This window comes from Phascolarctos cinereus, unplaced genomic scaffold (assembly GCF_003287225.1).
Source record: "Phascolarctos cinereus isolate Bilbo 61053 unplaced genomic scaffold, phaCin_HiC Scaffold_4;HRSCAF=312, whole genome shotgun sequence".
NCBI lineage: Eukaryota > Metazoa > Chordata > Mammalia > Diprotodontia > Phascolarctidae > Phascolarctos > Phascolarctos cinereus.
In genome coordinates, this window is record NW_027555847.1 from 483,925,704 (window position 1) to 483,948,173 (window position 22,470).

General features: G+C 37.3%; 1 pseudogene; it reads right to left on the reverse strand.

Annotated features, from left to right (window-relative positions):
- Positions 1-21,386: 21,386 nt before the first annotated feature.
- Positions 21,387-21,938, reverse strand: LOC110212547 (large ribosomal subunit protein eL18 pseudogene; annotated as a pseudogene).
- Between the last annotated feature and the right edge of the window lie 532 nt (positions 21,939-22,470).

A 22,470-nucleotide genomic window follows, 5' to 3' on the forward strand; every position in this document is an offset into this window, starting at 1 on the left:
CAATAATATTTAAGACAAACAGTAATAGTCCCCTACAAAATTCCAACTAAAAACAATAGTTGACATTTATATGGTGTTTCAAGGATTACAGAGTGCTTTATAAATGTCATTTCATTTGAAGAAAAATCCAAGACTGACAAATAACATTGATAAGTCTGAATCTAAGCCTCGCACACAGTTGGCATTCAGAGAATGTGCAATATAATAAAATTATTATGTACTAGGTCATGTAATCATATCTGCATAGTTTTAGAGATGTAGATTATAATTCTTATATATCATATAGCCCCATTCTTTTTTTTTTCTTTTTATAGATGAGGAAATTAAAGTCAATATAATTTAAATCATTTATCCAGGATCACCTAATGAATTGGGAATCTAATGTACTGTTGGTGGAGTTGTAAACTGATCCAACTATCCTACAGAACAATTTGGAACTATTCTTAAAGGGCTATAAACTATGGATCCTTTCACTCAGTAATACCACCTCCAGGTCTGTATTCCAATTAACCCCAAACCCAGGTTCAAAAGGCTTTGTAGATATATCTTTAGCAATTATTTTATTACCCCACATGTCCTCAGAATCTTCCTGCCTAGGTAGTAGTGGGCATCCATTACTCTTACTTTATAGGTGAAAAAATATAACAAGCAGAAACATACTATATTTCATTAAGCTGAAAGTACCAGTAATGAGCCCATTTCCTATCAACTTAGACTTGTTCATTTCCGAGAAGCTACCCAATATTGGAACTTTGCAAATTCAGTGGATAAAGTCCATTTAAATGTAATAGTTAAGTGGAAAGCCAGGCCTTGACTTCATTGGAACAATCATTGTCCTCTAGAGCTAAAGATATGATGTACCAGCCATTAATAAAATGCCTTTGGCAACAATTTTGTATATCATTGAACATGTTTGCTTAATAAGAAATTACACTATTTTAGAAGGAAGAATGAAAGCATAACATTTTTAGTTTTATTTTATTTTTAATTAGAAACAGACCTCAATGGGATGAGCTGGTAGTGGAGGTATACTTTGATTTACAAATCACTAAATTAAAAAAAAGTCATTTTCCCTTGGTAACAATTTCTTTTTCTTATTTTTAAAAGGAAGGGAAGATAGGTTATAAGAGTTCCTTACTACTGCAAATCCATATACCTATGATTCTATGAATTGTGAAGTAAATCAATATGCAGTCCTTGCATGGTTCATTGGTGGCCTTAGCTTCCCTCTTTTGAGTACTGTCTATAAAAGGAATGCCTAAATACATATTTTAAAACCAGATAAATGATCCTGTCAGTTTTGGGATTGGTGGTTCCAGTCACAGTCTCTCTACTCAAATTGATAGATATACATATCATTAAGCTGAAATCTGGGTTTTCTAAATTTAAAACAATTTCAAATAAAATTAAATTTCAGCTTCATTCCTTCACATTGAATGTGTCCTTGTGTCTTTAGTGCTCATACCTGAAAGATTTGGTTAATATATAGAGCATCTGAATGGAAAGTCAAATTATGAATAAATGCCAGGGCCTGATCATAATCTGGTTTTTTTTTAACCATTTTCCCTCAAGCCTCCCACCTCAAATATGATAACATTATCTTACTTAAGTTAATATTTCTTAGGAATAGAGTGTCTGTGAGCTGGAAGGGACCTAGAAATCATTAAGTCCAACTACCCCATTTTATCAATAAGGAAATTGAAGCTCAGAGATGAAAAGGACTTTGAACATTTTAAATCTACCCATTTCAGTCTTCATTTCTTAAAATTAAGATTTGAAATTGAGGACCTATAAGGCCCCTTTAGTGATAAGATCTTTTGTCCTGAAGTATGAATTTAACATAGAATGGCCTAAAGAATTATGAAGAAGAATTGTGACAAAAGGACATTTTGAAGAGTAGACAACAGATCCATTGCTCATACAGCTAAGTGTTTTTTGCCCCTAAATAGTTTTTCCTATAGAGTAAAGATGTAATTGTAAATAAGAGCTTGTATTGTGAATACCAAAAGGAAGAGTGACTCAATAATCTAAACAGGAAAGTACATCCCTTGAGTCAAAAGTGACCCTTTAAATCACCAGATAAAACTTATAAGCAAACTGCCTGCCGTGCTTCCTTGGACTTGATTTAAAAACAGTCAGTAAAAAATGTAAGCTGTTTCTCTGTTTCCAGAAATTCAAAATATTCAAGAACGTAAGTTTTAGGGTTCTTTTCCACCCCCTTTCCCAAATCTCTCATATGAAATAACAATACCAAAACAGGGGATTAAAAATCTGGTTGGCATTAATTTCCCTTAATGTACTCCTAGATAAAGAAGGAACATTTCAATCACTTTAATTCCAAGAGGAGTGTTACAACCTAGATTTGAGTTTGGGGGACTAGGATCAACAAGTTCCTATCATTTATTTTTGAAACTGAAACTTCCAAAGAATAATACTGCAGACAGAACTGTCACTTTTTTTCCCCCTGTTTGATGCACAGATATAGAGAAAGTCTGCCCCTCTGCCACAGAAAAAGGAACTACCACAGACCACTCACAGGTAAACTTTCTGGGAAACAAGCATCATTTTCTATCATATGCTACCTAGCAGGAGGCTAATCAATCTGATTTAATTAATTGAAGGAAAAACAGTAACAACATCAGCCCAGCAGAATCAAGATCTCTAAAGACTATGTAGTTTCCCCGACTGGTTATATTTGTTTCATCATTATAAAGAAGAAGAAAAATAAAACATGTATCTTAGGATAACACTGTAAGACTCCTGGGAAGGAATTCAAACAGATGATTGGAAATTCATCTACTAAAATTATGAGCTATGATTTATACAGCAAAAAAAAAAAGACTCACAAGAAATCAGAATGAAAGATTCCTAGATATTTCTTAGTGCCAAATATTCAGGCTACTGTCAACAGCGATTAGGATTGTTACTTATATGGAACTGTAATAGCCTATTTACCACCAACTGTCCACTTAAATGGGTGAGTTTCAGATTGAAAAAGAAAACCAAAGAGGGGAAATTAAGATGGTGTAAAACATTTTTATATTGGTCCCATATGTTACCCTACAAATTGAAAGAAAAACAAGCCTTCACAAATCCTCATAGATCGCTTTATTTTTCCAGTGGAACTGTCTGTCCACACTAAGTTGGTTTGGCAATAGCATCACAGACATGCTCAGGATTATAAAAGTCTATCCTTTCAAGTAAATACCCCCACTGAAATGAATGTGCTCATTGGAATTGATCAAGCTCTTATGGTTATAAATCTGTGCAACTGCTTTACCCAGTGAACTCTTCATGTCAAAGCTGAATGCTTATCAAGGTCAGTATGAAAGACTGTAGTTTCAATACTCCAAGGCAAGACACCAACAAATAAAAATCAATAAAAAGCAAACTTAAGCAAATACTCTGTGAAGTTTACAGTTTGCAAAGAACCAACCTTCCCCTCTTTTCTTCTTTCTCTATTTCAATGAGAAATGTGTCTTGTAAATCCAAGCAAATCAAGACCATATTAAATGCCAAGCATCCTAAAAGATGAACTGAAGCTATAACCTTCTGTCATCTGAAGGATTTAGTGAGAATTTATGAGTATGTTACAGTCCACATAAATATCTGTTTAAGATAAGGTGTTCCAGCAATCAGCTGAACCTCTCTGGAAAGAAGAGAGAAAAAAAAAAACTAACGTTTAAGGGTCTGAGAGAGAAAATCTGCCTTTTCCTTTGTACAGCAAATAGTAAAACATCATTGTGGACAAATACAAAAAAAAAAGCCGGGGGGGGGAATTGAAGCTTCTACTTCTAACTTTTTGGGCACTTTATATATGAAACACTCTACTATCCACAACTGCTTGAATATACTCTATAAAGCCCCAAATTCGATAATCCTCAGGGGAAGAGAAAAAAAATAAATGACAAGAAAGACAAATCCTAAAGCTTGCACATTAAAGGTTTACTTTATTCTTCCTATGAAAGCCAACATATGCAGGGCTTAAAAAACATAACTTATTATGGCTAGCTAAAGCACTTCAAAGAACTTAGAACCAGAGCACGATAATAGAACAGAGGGTTCCTAGGTATACAGCATTAAAAAAACACACACACACACATTTGAAACTAAAATGGCTTACCTTTGCTGCACCCCTATGAAAATGAAGACTTGTTTTGTTTATACAAAACACAAAAATCAGCCATAAATAGTAATAAGTAATGCCATCATCACGTACTTGCCAATATACTGGAATTAGATGTATTTTCAGTTTTTCTAATGTGTCCTGTGGCTCTTCTCGACCCTCCTCTCGAAAAGCTATTTCAAAACATTTGCAATTCGCCCACGAACATCTTGTTTATTTCGAGTATTTTGGACCTACGGGTACCTCGACCCCTACCACAGAGCCCATAGTTTCTCAAAGCTTCCAGGAACTTCCTCTCCTTCTTTCTACCTTCCCCTCCTACCCCTGTGCAAAACGTTAGTCTTGAAGTTGCTTCCGAAAACTAAAAGTCACAATCAAGCTAACTCCACCGCCGTGTAGGTACTTGCACCAGGGGTATGGGGAGGGTTACTTTTTCGTCCGTCAAAATAAAAAAAAAAGTGGGAGCGGGATGGGGGTGGTATCTTGGAGCACAGCCTTTTAGCAGCAAGGACTGAAGAGCCCAGGCATCTGTAGCAGCAACAGCAGCAACCGCAGCAAGAGAAGAGGCAATGTAGTTCTGCCTGGGTGGCTACAGCTGTGTCCAGAAGCGCTGTCCATCCCCGCCGGTGCTGAACTAAAGGGCTTGTAAAGCCCCAGCCAAATACAGGTCTCCTCTTCCCTCCACAGATGACAGCAAGTGGTGTATGTATCTTTTTGCTTTCCCTGTCTCAGCTGCTTTATGGATCTGTAGGGGAGGAATCTTTTCCCCAAACAGTATTATTATCGTGCATATTTGGAGGACAACGTGCTCATCTTTTTCCTGATTCCAAAAGAAGAAATTATGTGAAAATAAGATGTGAGATTCTCGTGACTTTTCAATTGTCCAGAGAGAGTTTCCCCCTGTATTGATTGAGATGAAAGCTTATTGAGAAATACACACACGGAGGGTGAGAGAGGAGGAGGAGGAGGAGGAGGAGGAGGAGGAGGAGGAGGAAGGAAGCAGAAAGAGACAGGGGGAAGGGGGGAAAGAGAAAAAGAGGGAGAGGGAGAGGGAGGGGGAGGGAAGGGGAAAGAGAGAGAGAGAGAGAGAGAGAGAGAGAGAGAGAGAGAGAGAGAGAGAGAGAGAGAGAGAGATGTACGTATATGTCTAAGCGAAAAACTCGGAGATCCTTTTAAAACTTGAACACCTAATTACTAAAATGAAGCTCAGCTATTTTGGAACCCTGAAAGGTCTTGAACACCAAACTGGCAAAACCATTTCAAAAATTTAAAGAATCCAGTATGGAAGCCCTAGAATTCCAATCTTTCAAGAGCTTCCTGGTTTCGCTTCAATCCCCACAGAGCCACGGAACAGAAATTAACTGTTATTGTAAAGAACCAAGATGTCTTGTCGCCATTACATTAAAACGTATCAGGACCTGGCATAAAATAAATCAGGGGCAAATGGAAGAATCTCAGCAGAGGCAGTTCACAAAGCTGTCAGTGCTGGGTGGGAGGGGGTAACGAAGGAGGAGGAGACCTTTAGGAAGTGCAAAATGACTTAAAAAGCCACAAGACTGAGTCTCTCAGGGCCTGACTGGTGCCTAGCAGTGCGTCGCTGATACTTGGACACAGGGGCTCATGCAAGGGCGCAAGCAAGAGCGCAACGCAGGAAGTCCTTGCCTATACAGCTCAGGTAATAGATCCTTTTGTCAGGCTAGAGGCAAATTAAACAAACTACTTATTTGGTGGGAGGGATTGACATTTTCTGTTCCTTTAAAATCTGTCCATAGCCAGGCTCTTTCCTCTCTCCCTTTCCTCCCACCTTTATGGAGTTGTAGCTGCCTCATCTAGAGTCAAGAAAGCCCAGATGTTTAAAAAAGGCTCGCTTTAGACCTGGCTATATAACTTCCCCCCCTATCGCATTAATTGCTCTCCCCTTGCATTTCTCTGCCAACAGAGCCAGTAGGTAGATGAATAAATTCGCTCCACAATAACGCCGTTCTACATTGGACATTCGAGTTTGTTGTCCTGAAGTAAGATGTGGAGTGCAAAAAATAATCAAAAGAGACTACCAAATCAGCTGTGCTTGAGCTGCGATGAGGTATGGAAATGAGAGTTTAAGGTAAAATATATGATAAGGGCAATAATAACTAACTACAATTGCGTAAATATAAAACCTCGAAGTTTTATCTTATTTTATTTTTAATGCATGCGGGAAAGATAAGGAGGCAGAGCTCCCTGCATCTTTCCACTGTCAGAACTTGTGCAGTTTTCCGCACCAGGAGAATATTTCTAGGTTCCAGAGGGAAGCGGAGGAGGAGAAGGGGTGGGTGCAAAGCTTTTCTCTTTTCAGTTATAGGCTGCAAGAAACCTACGTCTATCCACTCAGCCCACTCCCCTGGCTGATTTTTCAATCTCTTCTCGCTAGAATTCCTACATTAGAGGGTGAAACAGCTGAAATTTTGCTTACCACCTGCATTTCAATTAAAGATTACGAACTTGTACTCCCCACCCCTGCCCCCCGCCACTGCAGCTCTCACTGTTAAAGGGCAGATGGTCCGGAGTTATCCCTTTTCCAAGCCTCTTCCTGCTTAATGTTGGGCATGAGGGGAGACTGCAGTCTAGTTTAATTGAATGAAGTTAGCTGATTTCTTCCATGAGAAATGTGAGTGAGCACTTGGAAATCCACACAGTAATGGAACCTAGAAGGCAGTTTAGCCATGAGGGGAACAATTTTTCTTATATTTTCTTTAGGTTTTCAACCTTACCCGTTTAGCTTTAGCGGAGACGCCTTCATTATGCCAGTGACACCAGGCACAATATCCAGCTGCACTATTCTTTTATTCCTATAAAAGGAAGAATGATTTCCACGTGGGAACAGGCCATGCTAATTTCTGACTCATTTCATAATACAGACGCTATGTGGAGCTGCATAAACAGGAAATGCTTGGAGAAGGCAAAGTTGATTAGCAGTCTACTCCAAGAGTGACTGCCATTAATGGGCACTATTAAAAGCTATAAATGAGTTTCTTTGATACCACATTCCGGAGCTGCAGCAGAGCCTCATTGAGAAATCCTGGCCCACACTGTGTATTTCTTATTTGAACCTAACCGGAAAGGGATAGTTGCACTTTACAATTCATTTGAAAACATGCAGATTGTTAAGAGTTATGTTAAATGGATTTTTTTCCTCTTGTAGTTCATGAAGCATGTGTATTAGGCAACAGCAGATATCTACTGCCTTCTAAATTGCCATATGCTATAAGAGTTTCATATAAATTCATTACAAATTTAAATTCCTACTTCTCAAGCCCAACTTCAGAAAGTCATATTTCCCTTTATTAATTGCAAAATAAGTAGATGTCCACTGGATTGACTTCCTCTATAGAGATATTTCATATCCACAACACCCTTCTTTTCAAGGGCAGCTGTAAAATGTTTCAGCTTAGGCAAGTATATTTGTTAAAGCTTCATGGTTGTTTTTGTTCTCCACCACCAGTTTTCTTCTGACTTCCAAAAATGTGAATAATCAGAAAACTAAAGATTGCTTTCATTTAGATGAAGAACAGAAGTATAAAGATGCCACTAATTGAAAGCATATGCACCAGATTATTCACACTCAAAGCAACAGATTTTCTCTCCCTTCTGAACACTGATTGATGTTAACTTAGAGAGAGGTGTCTGTAAACCAACCAAAGAAAAAGCTGTTCTATCATGCAGACAGTAAAGAGGTTTGATTAATTTGAACTGTCAGGTCCAAGAGGACTGAAGATTTTTTTTCCATTAAAAAAAGAAAAACTCATTCTGTACCTTGTCTTAACTAAGTTTGCTGAGCAACCAGTTATAAAAATTGAGATGATCAAAAGTAAATAGATTTTAAGTTCTGATCCAGAAAATGTAGGCACACAAGATGCATCATAACAAGAGGTGTTAAAAGTTCAATTTAAAGAGAATGTTCTACTGTTAATAAATTCATAAACGTCTTTAAAAACTAAACACATAGAAAGGCAGAGCCAAGATGATGGAGTAGAGGAAGCAACCCAAATGAAGTCTCTCAGAACTCCCCTCCAAAGAACCCCTAACATAATGTGTCAAATCTATTTCTGGAGCAGCATAGCCAAAACCAAAACAAAACAAAAAGTCAGTGTGAGACATTTTTCCAGCCTAAGACAATTTAGGAAGTCATCAGGCCAAGTCTGAGACATGAGAATGGGGCCATCTCAGAACACATATGTGGGCAACACCAGTGGTGGTCCTTAGAAGTATCTTCAACAATGGTAGTATCAGCTTTAGGATCTGTGAGCCTAAAAATGGTAAAGGGATAAGAAAATTAATCAGAAAGAGAGTACAGGAAACCTTGAGCTGACACCAGAGAACAGGATCAAGTGCTTTTTGAACAACACCATTGCACATACACAATTCTGGGTTGCAGTTCCAAGGTGGAAAGGAGTGTTTATTGCCTCTCACAAGGAAGCAGGGAGTCTGGTTGTAGTTTCAAGATAGGAAGAAGCACTAGCATTTATGACTGCAGGGGAGGAGGGGCCTTTCCAGGGAAGAGACCAGAACACAGACCAGGAACGCAGTTACTATACTTCTTCCAAAATAATATAATCTTGGAAAAACCAAAGACTTGCAGATTCCTAGAACTAGCTCTGAAAAACAGCTGCATGAAAAAGACAGAAGCTTTAGGCAGTACCTTTCCACCCCTAGGTAAGCAGAGCCCAACTTGAACTTAAAGGTAAAAGTTTAAAAAAATAGACTGAGAAAATGAGCAAACAAGTACAACAAGAAGAACAACAATAAAAATATCCTGGCCATGAAAATATGCTAGAGTGACAAGGACAATCAAGATACAAACTTAGAAGACAACAAGGAGGAAATGTCTAATAGCAAAGTCTTAATAAAAATATAGAGAATCTCAGTAACAATTCACAGAAGATTTAAAGAGGGAGCAGAATAGAAGACGAAAACCTGAGAAAAGAGTTATGCAAGAACATTATGAAAAGGAAATTAATAGCTTGGTAAAAAGAAGCACAGAAAAAAAGCTGAAGAAAATAACACCTTCAAAACAGACTTGGCTAAATGTTGAAAGCAGCAGGAAAATTTCACTGCAGGAAAGGACACGTTAAAAAGTAGAACTAGCCAAATGGAAAAAGAGCAAAAAACCTCAGTGAAGAAAATAATTCCTTAAAAATTAGAAACGAGCAAGTACAAGCTAATGACTCCATGAAACATGAAGAAACAATAAAACAAAGTAAAAAGGATAAAAATAGAAGGCATTTGAAATATCTCATTGAAAAAATAAAAACTTACCTGGAAAATAGATCAAGGAGACATAATTTAAGAATTATTGGACTACCTGAAAGCCATGATAAAAAAAAATCCTAGATATCATGTTTCAGGAATTTATTAGGGGAAAATGCTCAGATATCCTAGAAAGTGAAGATATAATAGAAATGGAAATAATACACCAATCACCTCCTGAAAGAAATCCTAACATGAAAATCCATCAAAAGTGAGTGTAATCCATTAGGGGGAAAATTTATATTTAATGGATTAGAGGGACTTTTGAGCATTCCTGATGAAAAGACCAGAGATGAACAGAAATTTTGACATACAAACACAAGGCTCAAGAGAACAATAAAAAAGTAAACACGAAAGAGAAATTATGAGGGACTACATAAGGTTAAACTCTTTGTATTTCTTTGTGGGGAAATGGTACACATAAGTGCTGAGAACTTTATAATTATCAGGGTTATTGGGCAAAGTTTACATAGACAGAAGGCATGGGAGTGAATCAGTTGTTTTGGGAAGATCTCAAAAATGAAGTGAGGAGAAAGAGGGATGCACTGGAAGAAGGGGGAAGGGAAAAGAAGAGCTTTTGCAGTCATGAGAAACATGGGGTGGTTTTGCAGGCAAATCTTAAACCTAATTCTCATTTGAATTGATTCAAAGAGGGGAAAATATACACACACATATGTGTATGTATACATGTTTATGTATATAAATTTATATGTATACATACACAAGCATGAATGCCTATATAAATACACACAGATATAAATCTGCCTTACCCAACAGAGAAGTAGGAGAGAAAAGGATAAGAGAAAGAGGGGAAGTGATAAAGAGTAGGTAGATTAAGGGAGGCAGTGATAAGATGCAAAAAAGACTTCTGAGGCCATATAGGATAAAAAGAGAGAGAGAAAGATAATCAGAAGAAAATACAAGGGACAGAAATGCACAATTGTAATCATATCTGTGAATAGGTTGAACACAACCATAAAATACAAATGAATACCTGAATGGATTAATAACTAGAATCCAACAATATGTTGTTTACAAGAAATACACTTGAAATAGAAAGATACATACAAAGTTAAAATGAAGGGCTGGGACAGAATCTATTATGCTTCAGCTGAGATTTTTTTTTTTAAAAGAGGCAGGGGGTGTTTCCGCTTTTGGGAGCCAAGATGGCAGAGTGAAAAGGTAGTCACTCTCACTCTCCCCTATCAACCTCTGAAAACCCAGAAAATATCACCCCAGAAAAAAACCCTGGAACAGCTGAACTAGAAGAAAGATGGGGAGCAGCAGTGCAGCAGCCCAGCAAACAGGTCTCCCAGTGCCTCAGCAAAAATAAGGGAGGCAGAACTACAAGGGGCCCCAGGTGGATAAGTACCCTGCAGCACTCATCTGAAAGGAGGTGAAGAAAGCAACCTACAGGCTTCCTAAAGCCTCGGCCTTAGTGGTTCCAGCCCAACACCAAGTGAGCTGTTTGAGCCCTGCAGCCTCCAATAGTGAAGAAATCCTGAAGCCCAGGTGGTAGAAGGCAAACACCAACACCTGGACCTCCAGTGCCTCAGTGAGGGGGGGAACAGTGGAAACCAGCTCAGAAAAACCAAGGAGTGCCTCAGCACTCTACCAAAGGAATCTCCCAGTGCATTAGCAGAAAGAGGGAGACAACACTGCAGGGGCCCCAGGCAGATAAACACCCTGCAGCACCCATCTAAAAGGAGCTGAAGAAAGCTAAAGGAAAGGAAAAGCAGGCAACCTAGAATTGCCTGAAAGTTCCAGCCTTGCTGATTCCAGCCCAACACGAGGTAAGCTGCCAGAAACCTACAGCCTCCAACTGCCAACATAAGAGGCCCCAGCACACAAAGCCAGTGACCAAGACCTAGGCTCCCAACACAAGAAGCTTGGGTCAGTGCCCTCTGTTCCCCAGCAGGAGAGCTCAATCTCTTTAAAGGCCAGGGAATAAAGAAACACCATGAGTAAAAAGAAATGTACCATAGGTTCATATTGTAAGAAGAGTGAAGATCAAGACAGAAATTCTGAAGAGGACAACATTGTCAACAAACCCACATCTGCAACAACAAAAGGGAATATGAACTGGTCTGAAGCCCAAAAAGCCTTCTTAGAAGAGCTCAAGAAGGATTTTAATAGTCAAATGAGAGAGGTAGAAGAGTCCTTCAAAAATACAATTGGCCAATTGGAAAAAAATAACTGAAGAAAACAAGTCCCTAAAAAACACAATTGTCCAATTGAAGAAAGAAGTACAAAAACTATCAGAAGAAAACAATCTATTAAAAACTAGAACTGGACAAATGGAAACATATGACTCTATGAGACAGCAAGAATTAGTCAAACAGAAACAAAAAAATGAAAAAATAGATGAAAATAAAATACCTCATCAGTAAAACAACCGACCTGGAAAATCGATCAGGAGAGACAATTTAAAAATTATTGGACTACCTGAAAATCATGATGAAAAAAAGCCTGGACAGTATCTTTCAGGAAATCATAAAGGAAAACTGCCTGAAGTCCTAGAACCAGAAGGGAAAATATAGAAAGAATCCAGATCACCACCTGAAAGAGATCCCAAATTGACAACGCCAAGAATATAATAGCAAAATTCCAAAATTACCAGATGAAAGAGAAGGTGCTGCAAGCAGCCAGAAAGAAACAATTTAAATATCATGGAATCACAGTCAGGATTACACAGGACCTTGCAGCTTCTACATTAAAAGACCAGAGGGCATGGAACATGATATTCTAAGGCAAAGGAGCTTGGAATGCAGCCAAGGATCAATTACCCAGCAAAAATGAGCATCATTTTTCAAGGGAGGAGGTGGATATTCAACGAAATAGGAGACTTCCAAACTTTCCTGATAAAAAGACCAGAGCTCAACAAAAAATTTGATCTTCAAGTACAGGACTCAAGAAGGACTGAAAAAGGTAAATGGGACAGAAAGATACAATATGTTGTTAATAAGGGGGGGGCTGTTTAAACCCCTACAAGGGAATATGACTTGCAACCCTTGAGAACTGTATTGTTATTACACCATGTTAAAGGAGTATACATAAAAAGGGTGGATATTAGTTGACTTTGATGTAATGATAAAAAAAATCTAATCAAGTGGGTTAAATGGATCCAAATAAGTGGATCAATCTGATCTTAGAAAATGTATTGAGAAAGGAGGAGGCAGACAAGGATAAATTACATTACAGGAAAAGACACAAAATCATATTAGAGCAGAGGGAAAGAAGGGAGGTGGGGAGCATTGTTTGAACCTTACTCTCATCAGATTTGGCTCAAGAAGGGCATAATATAATCAGTTAGGTATAGAAATCTAACTTGCCCTATAGGCAGTAGGAGGGAAAAGGGAAAGAAAAGGGAGGGGGAAAAGGGAGGGGGAAAGAAGGGAGGGAAGAAGCAGTAAGACTAAAGGGGAAGAAAAGGGAAAGGGATAATAAAAGGGGGAGGGACTGAAGAAGGCAGTGGTCAAAAGCAAAACACTAGTGAAGGGGGAAAGGAAAAAGGAGAAAGAAAAGCATAAATGGGGGAAAGGATGGAAAAATAGACACAGATAGTAATCATAACTGTGAATGTGAATGGGATGAACTCTCCCATAAAAGGAAACAGATTGCAGAATGGATTAAAAACCATAATCCTACAATATGTTGTTTACAGGAAACACATTTGAAAAAGAGTGACACATACAGGGTAAAGGTAAAAGGCTGGAGCAGAATATATTATGCTCAGCTGAAGTAAAAAAAGCAGGGGTAGATCTCAGACAAAGCAAAAGCAAAAATAGATCTAATCAAAAGAGATAAGGAAGGAAACTACATCCTGCTAAAAGGCACCATAGACAATGAAGTAATATCATTACTAAACATATATGCACCAAATGGTATAGCATCCAAATTCTTACAGGAGAAGTTCAGGGAGTTACAGGAAGAAATAGACAGCAAAACTATACTAGTGGGGGACCTGAACCTCCCCCTCTCTGCACTAGATAAGTCTAACCACAAAATAAACAAGAAAGAAGTTAAGGAGGTGAATAGAACATTAGAAAAGTTAGGTATGATAGACCTCTGGAGAAAACTGAATGGGGATAGAAAGGAATATACTTTTTTCTCAGCAGTACATGGCACATACACAAAAATTGACCATGTACTAGGGCATAAAAACCTCACAATCCAATGCAGAAAGGCAGAAATATTAAATGCATCCTTTTCAGATCATGATGCAATAAAAATTATATGTAATAAAGGGCCATGGAAAGATAGACTAAAAAATAATTGGAAACTAAATAATCTAATCCTAAAAAATGATTGGGTCAAACAACAAATCATAGAAACAATCAATTTCATTCAAGAGAATGACAATAATGAGACAACATACCAAAACTATGGGATGCAGCGAAAGCAGTTCTTAGGGGAAGTTTTATATCTCTAAATGCTTACATAAATAAAATAGAAAAAGAGGAGATTAATGAATTGGGCATACAAAAAAAAAACTAGAAAAACAAATTAAAAATTCTCAACTAAACACCAAATTAAAAATATTGAAAACCAAAGGAAAAATTAATAAAATTGAAATTAAGAAAACTATTGAACTAATAAATAAAACTAAGAGCTGGTTTTATGGGAAAAAAACAATAAAATAGATAAAGATTTGGTTAATTTAATTAAAAAAAGAGAAAGAAGAAAACCAAATTACTAGTATCAAGAATAAGAAAAGGGTGAAGCTACCACCAAGGAAGAGGAAATTAAAACAATAATTAGGAATTATTTTGCCCAACTATATGCCAACAAATTTGACAATCTTAGTGAAATGGATACATATTTACAAAAATATAAATTGCCCAGATTAACCGAAGAGGAAGTAAAATACTTAAATAACCCCATCTCAGAAAAAGAAATTGAACAAGCCATTGATGAACTCCCTAGGAAAAAATCTCCAGGGCCAGATGGATTTACATGCGAATTCTATCAAACATTTAAAGAACAATTAATTCCAATACTATATAGACTATTTGGGAAAATAGGTGAAGAAGGAGTCTTACCAAATTCTTTTTATGATACAAATATTGTTGATACCTAAACCAGGAAGAGTCAAAATAGAGAAAGAAAATTATAGACCAATTTCTCTAATGAATATAGATGCAAAAATTTTAAACAAAATACTAGCAAATAGATTGCAGCAACTTATCACAAGAATAATACACTATGACCAGGTAGGATTTATACCAGGAATGCAGGGTTGGTTCAATATTAGGAAAACTATCAGCATCATTGAGCACATCAACAACAAAACCAACAGAAACCACATGATCATCTCAATAGATGCAGAAAAAGCTTTTGATAAAATACAACACCCATTCCTATTAAAAACACTAGAAAGCATAGGTATAAATGGAGTCTTCCTTAAAATAATAAATAGCATATATCTAAAACCTTCAGCAAGCATTATATGTAATGGGGACAGGCTAGAAGCATTTCCAATAAGATCGGGGTGAAACAAGGATGTCCATTATCACCACTGTTATTCAATATTGTACTGGAAACCTTAGCTTTAGCAATACGAGAAGAAAAAGAAATTGAAGGCATTAGAATAGGCAAAGAAGAAACAAAGCTATCACTCTTTGCAGATGACATGATGATATACTTAGAGAATCCTAGAGAATCAAGTAAAAAACTACTTGAAATAATAAACAACTTTAGCAAAGTTGCAGGCTATAAAATAAACCCACATAAATCATCAGCATTTCTATATATTACCAACAAAGCCCAACAGCAAGAGATAGAAAGAGAAATCCCATTTAAACTTACTGTAGACATTATAAAATATTTAGGAGTCTACCTCCCAAACAAACCCAGGAACTCTATGAACACAATTACAAAACACTTTTCACACAAATAAAATCAGATCTAAATAATTGGAAAAACATCAGTTGCTCATGGGTAGGCCGAGCTAATATAATAAAAATGACAATCCTACCTAAGCTAATTTACTTATTCAGTGCCATACCAATCAAACTACCAAAAAATTATTTTATAAGTTAGAAAAAATAATAACAAGATTCATTTGGAAAAAAAAAGGTCCAGAATATCAAAGGAACTAATGAAAAGAAATGCAGGGGAAGGTGGCCTAGCAATTCCAGATCTTAAATTGTATTATAAAGCAGCAATCATCAAAACTGCTTGGTACTGGCTAAGAAATAGGGAGGTGGATCAGTGGAATAGGTTAAATATGCAAGACACAGTAGTCAATGACTATAGTAATCTATTATTTGATAAACCCAAAGACCCCAGCTTCTGGGATAAGAACCCACTCTTTGAAAAAAACTGCTGGGAAAACTGGAAAAGAGTATGGCAGAAACTAGGCATAGACCCAAATCTCACACCATATACCAAAATAAAGTCAAAATGGGTTCATGACTTAGATATAAAGGCTGATACCATAAGTAAACTGGGAGAACAAGGAATAGTTTACCTATGAGATCTATGGAGAACAGAAGAATTTATGACCAAACAGGAGATAGAGAACATTAAAAAGCAAAATGGATAATTTTGATTACATTAAATTGAAAAGTTTTTGCACAAACAAAGCCAATGCAACTAAGATTAGAAGGAAGGTAGAAAATTGGGAAAGAATTTTTACAAGTCTCTCTGATAAAGGCCTCATTTCTAAAATATATAGAGAATTAAGACAAATTTATAAGAACACAAGCCATTCCCCAATTGATAAATGGTCAAAGGATATGAACAGACAGTTCTCAGATGAAGAAATTAAAGCCATCTATAGTCATATGAAAAAATGCTCTAAATTTATTGATTAGAGAAATGCAAATCAAAACAACTCTGAGGTACCACATCACACCTATCAGATTGGCCAACATGACAAAACAGGAAAATGATAAATGTTGGAGAAGATGTGGGAAAATTGGAACACTAATACATTGTTGGTGGAGTTGTGAAATGATCCAACCATTTTGGAGAACAATTTGGAACTATGCCCAAAGGGCTACAAAAATGTGCATACCCTTTGATCCAGCAATAGCACTTCTAGGGCTATATCCCAAAGAGATCAAACAAATGGGAAAAGGACCCACATGTACAAAAATATTCATAGCAGCTCTTTTTGTGGTGGCAAAGAATTGGAAATTGAGAGGATGCCCATCAATTGGGGAATGGCTGAGCAAGTTGTAGTATATGAATGTAATGGAATACTATTGTGCTATAAGAAATGATGAACAGGCTGACTTCAGAACAACCTGGAAAGACTTATATGGTCTGATGCTGAGTGAAGTGAGCAGAACCAAGAGGACTTTGTACACAATAACAGCCATGATATTTGATGACTAATATTGTTAAACTGAACCCTTCTCAGCATTACAAGGATCTAAGACATCTCCAGAGGCCTCGGGATGGAAAAACTGTCCACATCCAAGGAAAGAACTATGGAAGTCGAATCATTATCACTTATTATTACCTTCTGTTGAGTTTTGTTTCATCTTTCTGATGGTTCCTCTCATTGGTTTTAATTTTTACTCACAACTTCACTAATGTGTAAATATGTTATTAGGAATGTAAATGTAAAACCTATATCATATTGTGTGCCGTCTGGGAGAGGATGGGGGGGGAGGAAGGGGGAGAAAAATTTTCAACTCAAAAGCATATAGAAGTGATTGTTGATAAATCAAGATAAATTAATAGAATTTAAAAAAACAAAATAAAAAGGCAAGGGGAATAATCATAATCTGAGACATATCAAAAGGAAAAATAGCCCCAATTGAAAGAAACTACATTTTGCTATAATATACCTTAGTAATGAAGTGGTATCAAAATGTTTTAGGGCAAGATGCTTTTATAAAGGCCTGATTTCTCTAATGTATTAAGAACTGAGTCAAATTTATAAAAAATAAGAATCATTCACCGATTGATAGAAAAATGACATTAACTAGCAGTTGTTAGAAGTTAGAAATCAAAGTTATCTATAGTCATATGAAAAAGCTAGAAATCACTATTGATTAAAGAAATGCTAATTGAAACAACTCTGAGGCATCACCTCACACCTATCAAATTGACTAACATGAAATGAAAAGAAAATGGCAAATACTTCAGGGGATGTTAAAACATAAGTACACTACTGCAGTACTGTTGGAATTGTGAACTGGTCTAAAAATTCTGCAAAATTATTTGGAACTATGCCCAAACAGCTTTAAAACTTTGACCCAGCAATACCACTACTGGGTCCATATGCAAAAGAGACCAAAGGAAAAGGGGGGGAAAGGATCTATATGTACAAAATATTTATAACAACTTTTTGGGATGCCAAAGCATTGGAAAATAAGGGAAGCCCATCATTTGGAGAATGGCTGAACAAGCTGAGAAATGTGATTATGATGGAATACTATTATTCTTTAAGAAATGGCAAAGGGAATGCTTTAAGAAAATTCTGAGTGGACCTGTATCAATTGAAGAATAAAGAACCGGGCAGAACTAGATCATTGTACATAGTAAGAGTAATACTGTAGCTCTTACTGTGAAAAATAACTACTTTTATCAATACAATGATCCAAGACAATTGTGAAAGTCTTATGATGAAAAATGTTATCCACATCCAGAGGGAAAAAATGATTACTCTGAGTGCAGATTGAAGTATATTTCTTTCACTTTCTTTATTTTCCTTGTATTTTTTTCTTACATGACTAATATGGAAATGTATTTTGCATGATTTCACAGGTATAATTAATATCATATACTTGCCTTCCAAATGGGTTAGGAAGGGGCAGGACGGATAGAGAGGATTTGGAACTTACATTAAAATGTTAATGTAAATAAGTAATAAATGGAAAAAATGAACATAGCAAAAGTAAATGTAGATTAGACAGTCATAGCAATTAATTTTTGCTAAGAAGTATCAGATGACTGCCTCACAAATTCCATTCCACATTTAAAATTTATTAGAGCTAGTGTCAGGTTCTAACTTGCAGATGAGTCCCTATATGATTTATGAAGTACCTACAATACCCAAGATTTAGTAGCAAAGGGAGAGTTTTAGTAGAGCTCTCCCAACATTCCCCTAAAAATATTTAAAATAATGTCAAATTTAATTCTACAGTAAAACAACTATCAAAAGGTCAGGTTGAAATATTATTTTAGCACAAGGGGTCAGATGGAAAGTTTTGTGGTATTGAAGTAAAGGCTGGCTTTAGTGCAGCTTAGTAGAGATATCAGCTATGGGGCTAAAGGCAATGTTAGCAGAAATACCAGGAGCTTTCATTATCCAGAGACAATAAGGGAATTGGATCATTGGTCAAAAGGAGATTACAGTGGACCATTGTGCACACAACCAAGAATAGTTTGACAACTCAATTATCCATTAGCCAGTTCCAGGGCAAAGAGCAATTATTGTCCTTGCATAAGCAAGAGATCAGGGCCCCTACCTGGGTAAGGACCAGAGTGGAGACTAAGAAAGTAATGACCACACCTAACCCCAAGTCACACCACTTTGGAAGCACCAAAAATAGAAGGGCAGGAGGTACAGCCAAGATGGAGGAATAGAGGGAGGGACTAACCTGAGGTCTCCCAAACTCCCCTCCAAAAAACTTTAAAATAACTCCTCAAATCAAATTCTGGAGAGGCAGAACCAACAAGAGGCTGGGATGAAACTATATTGCAGCCTAGGACAACCTAGGTCAGCAGGAAAGGTCTGTCTCTGCAGGTGCTGGTCAGACCTGGGAGCCAGTGCAGACTGTGTAGTAAGGATTATGTTGGAGTGCTGGCAGCAGGACTTGGAGGCAGCTCATCAGCAGCAACAGGAGCTTAGGGAGCCTTCAACCCACAGATGGTAAGGGGGTGGAACAACTAGATAGAAGGAAATCAGAGGGGATCTTGAGGGTACTGGGTGTGAGATCCTGTAGCATTGCTCATACCGGGTTGCAGTTCCAGAGCTAATAAAAGCACAAGGTCACTAGCAGTTGTGGCTGCAGATGCAAGGGACCTGGTTACAGTTCCAGGGTGAAGAAGAGTGCTTATGGTTCCTGACAGAACAGAGCACAGTTCTGGAGAGCAGTTACAACATCTCTTGTTAGATAATTCTCCTTGGGAAAGACCAAAAACTTGCAGACTCACAGAGCTAACTATTGAAAACAATAGCGAGAAAGGTCCAAAGCAAGGGTAGCAATTAAGATTGCAGACAAAGCAAAATCAAAAATAAATCTAATTAAAAGATATAAGCAGGGAAACTGCATTTTGCTAAAAGGTACCATAGACAATGAAATAATTTCAATACCAAAGAAATATGCACCAATGGTATGATGTCCAAATACTTAAATGAATGTTACAGAAGAAGATGGAGAGCAAACCTATCTCATGAGTAACCTCAGCTTTCCCCTTTCAGTACTAGAAAAATGTAATAAAAAAACCCCAATAAAGTAGTTAAGGACCTGAATAGAATTTTAGAAAAGTTGGATATGATAGAATTCTGGAGAAAATAGAATGGGAATAGAAAGGAATATGGCTTTGTTGCAGTGGTATCTGACATACACACAAAAATTTACAATATATTTGGGCATAAAAACATCATAAACAAATGCAGAAAAACAGAAATATTAAATAAGTTATTTTGAATTTGTAATACAATAAAATTACATTCAGGGAAGAACACTGGAAATAGATTAAAAATTAATTGAAAAATAAATAAAGAAATCCTAAAGAATAAATGGGACAAAGAATAAACCTCATAGGAACATCAATGATTTCATTAAAGATAATGAGAACAAAAGATTGAGCCAAGATGGTGGGGTAAAGGCAGGGGATTCACCTGAGCTCTTCTCCGAATGTCTTTAAATAATGACTCTAAACAAATTATAGAATGGCTGAACCCACAATAAGATGGAGTGGAACAATTTTTCAGCCCAAGGCAACTCAGAAGGTCACAGGAAAGGTCTGTTTCACCAGGATGAGAGAGGAGTGTAGGCCACTCCAGCAAAGACCTGGCCCTAGCAAACCTGGAGCAGGTCTCAGGGCAACTGAATCAGTGGCGGCAGTGGCAGTGTTCAGACCTCTCTACCCGCAGATGTCAAAGACATCTTAGAAGGCCAGCAGGAAAGGTAAGCAACACCTGGATGAGAGTGGAACACAGTCCAGCACAATCTGGGCAAGCACAGAACCAGCCCCAGCAAACCAGGAGCAGGCCTTGAGAGCCACTGAATCAGTATCAGCAGCAGCTTCCAGAGCTCTCAGCCAACAGATGGTAAGGGAGCTGAACAACTGGACAGAGGGAGATCACAGGGGTCTTTTTTGCCAGCACTGAGGCATGACTCTATTGCTTTGCCCATACATGGATCTGGGTCACAGTCCTGGGTGGCAGTCCTAGAATGAGGAGGAGGACTAGCATAGCAGAGCCTGTGGAAGCATTGGAGTGAGAAGTTCCTCTGCAATATTTTCTCTTTAACCTGGAAATTTTGAAATGTGGTTATGATGTTCCTGTAACTTTTCTTCCTAGGATCTCTTTCAGGTGGTGATCAGTGGATCTTTTCTGTTTCTAGCTTATTTTCTTGTTCTAGAACTTTGGGGCAACTTTCCATAATACTTCCTTATATGTTGTATCAAAATTTTTTCTATCGTAACTTCCAGGTAGTCTGACAATTCTTATATTGTCTTTCCTTGATCTGTTCTCCTGATCAGTTATTTTTCTAATGAAATGTTTCATATTCTCTTTTATTTTTCCTAGCTTTATTATATTTTGGTGTCTTATAATGTCATTCAATTCTACTCGCCCAATTCTAGTTTTCAATTAGTTATTTTCTTCCTTATGGTTTTGCTTCTCTTTTTTTAATTGGTTAACTATCTTTTCATAATTTTCTTAAATTGATTTCATTTTTTTCTAATTTTTCATCATTTTCTCTTATTTGGTTTTCAAATTCTTTTTGTTTTTGTCCAAAAATCTTTAATATAACAAGGAGGAAGGGAGTTAGTTTTTGTAGCCTCAGCAGGAATGGAGTGCCCTTGCACACTCGAACTTTCAGACCTTGAATCGAACATATAGTTTGTGTGGCTGTGGGAAGTACCTGGTGCTTTCCCAAAATGCCTATATACCTCATGGCCCTTCTGGGGACCAGACAGCAGGACAGTGCCCAGCACTTGGGTGAGTTCATGGCCAATTGGTCAAAGGTAAGGATCTTCCCACCAGCCTTGAAGATGTGATTTCAGGCATTGCTAGTAACATGAAGGGCACATACCTTCAGCTTGGGGACATCCTGGATCCTCACATCATCTGTCACAGTCCCAACAACCACAGCCATCTTATTGTCCTTGCTTGGCAGCTTCATTTTCCTGATCATTTGGGACATGATTGGGGGTGGGGGATGGTTGTTCCAGCTCATGAACAGCCTTTTCAGGACAACCTTGTTGAAAGTGAGTTGGTTCTACTGGCCAGGAACTGGTAGAGCTTTACCAACTGCTACAGGTAGATGTCCTGGCTCTTGGGCTCCTTGTGCAGGACTTTCTGGTCCTTGTTATGGTGGAGATTGACTCCCATGCTGATGCCCTACCAAACACTGGCCCAACCAGGAAAGTTGAATTCCTTTTTAAGTTCTTCCAAGATTTGTTTTTGGTTTCTGGACATTTAATATTACTCTTTAGGGTAGAAATGTCTTTTTTAAAAGCTATCTTTCTCTGAATATGAACCTAGATCGTTTTTTACACCAAAGTATTATCAATGGCTGGGTTCTTTTTCTTTTGCTTACTGATTTTTGTTTTTAATTTGTCTTATTTTGCTTTTAGCAGCTTATTATTACATTATTATCATTAATTAGTAGTAGTAGTAGTATCAAGTTTTAATCCCAAGTTGTTAGCAAAATTGCCTTAGGCCTCAAGTCCTTCTTGCTGTTTTTTTTTTTCAGAATTTTGTAGGGGGTTTAACCTCAGGGACTCCTTTTTTCCTCTCTTAAGCCCCAGCTACACTGTTCTGAAAATGCTCTTGCTCATCCTGTTGTTTTTCAGTCACAATGCATGTGTTTACTTCTCTTCTCCCATAGCAGTATCCAGGGACCGTGTCTAGCTAAGTACCA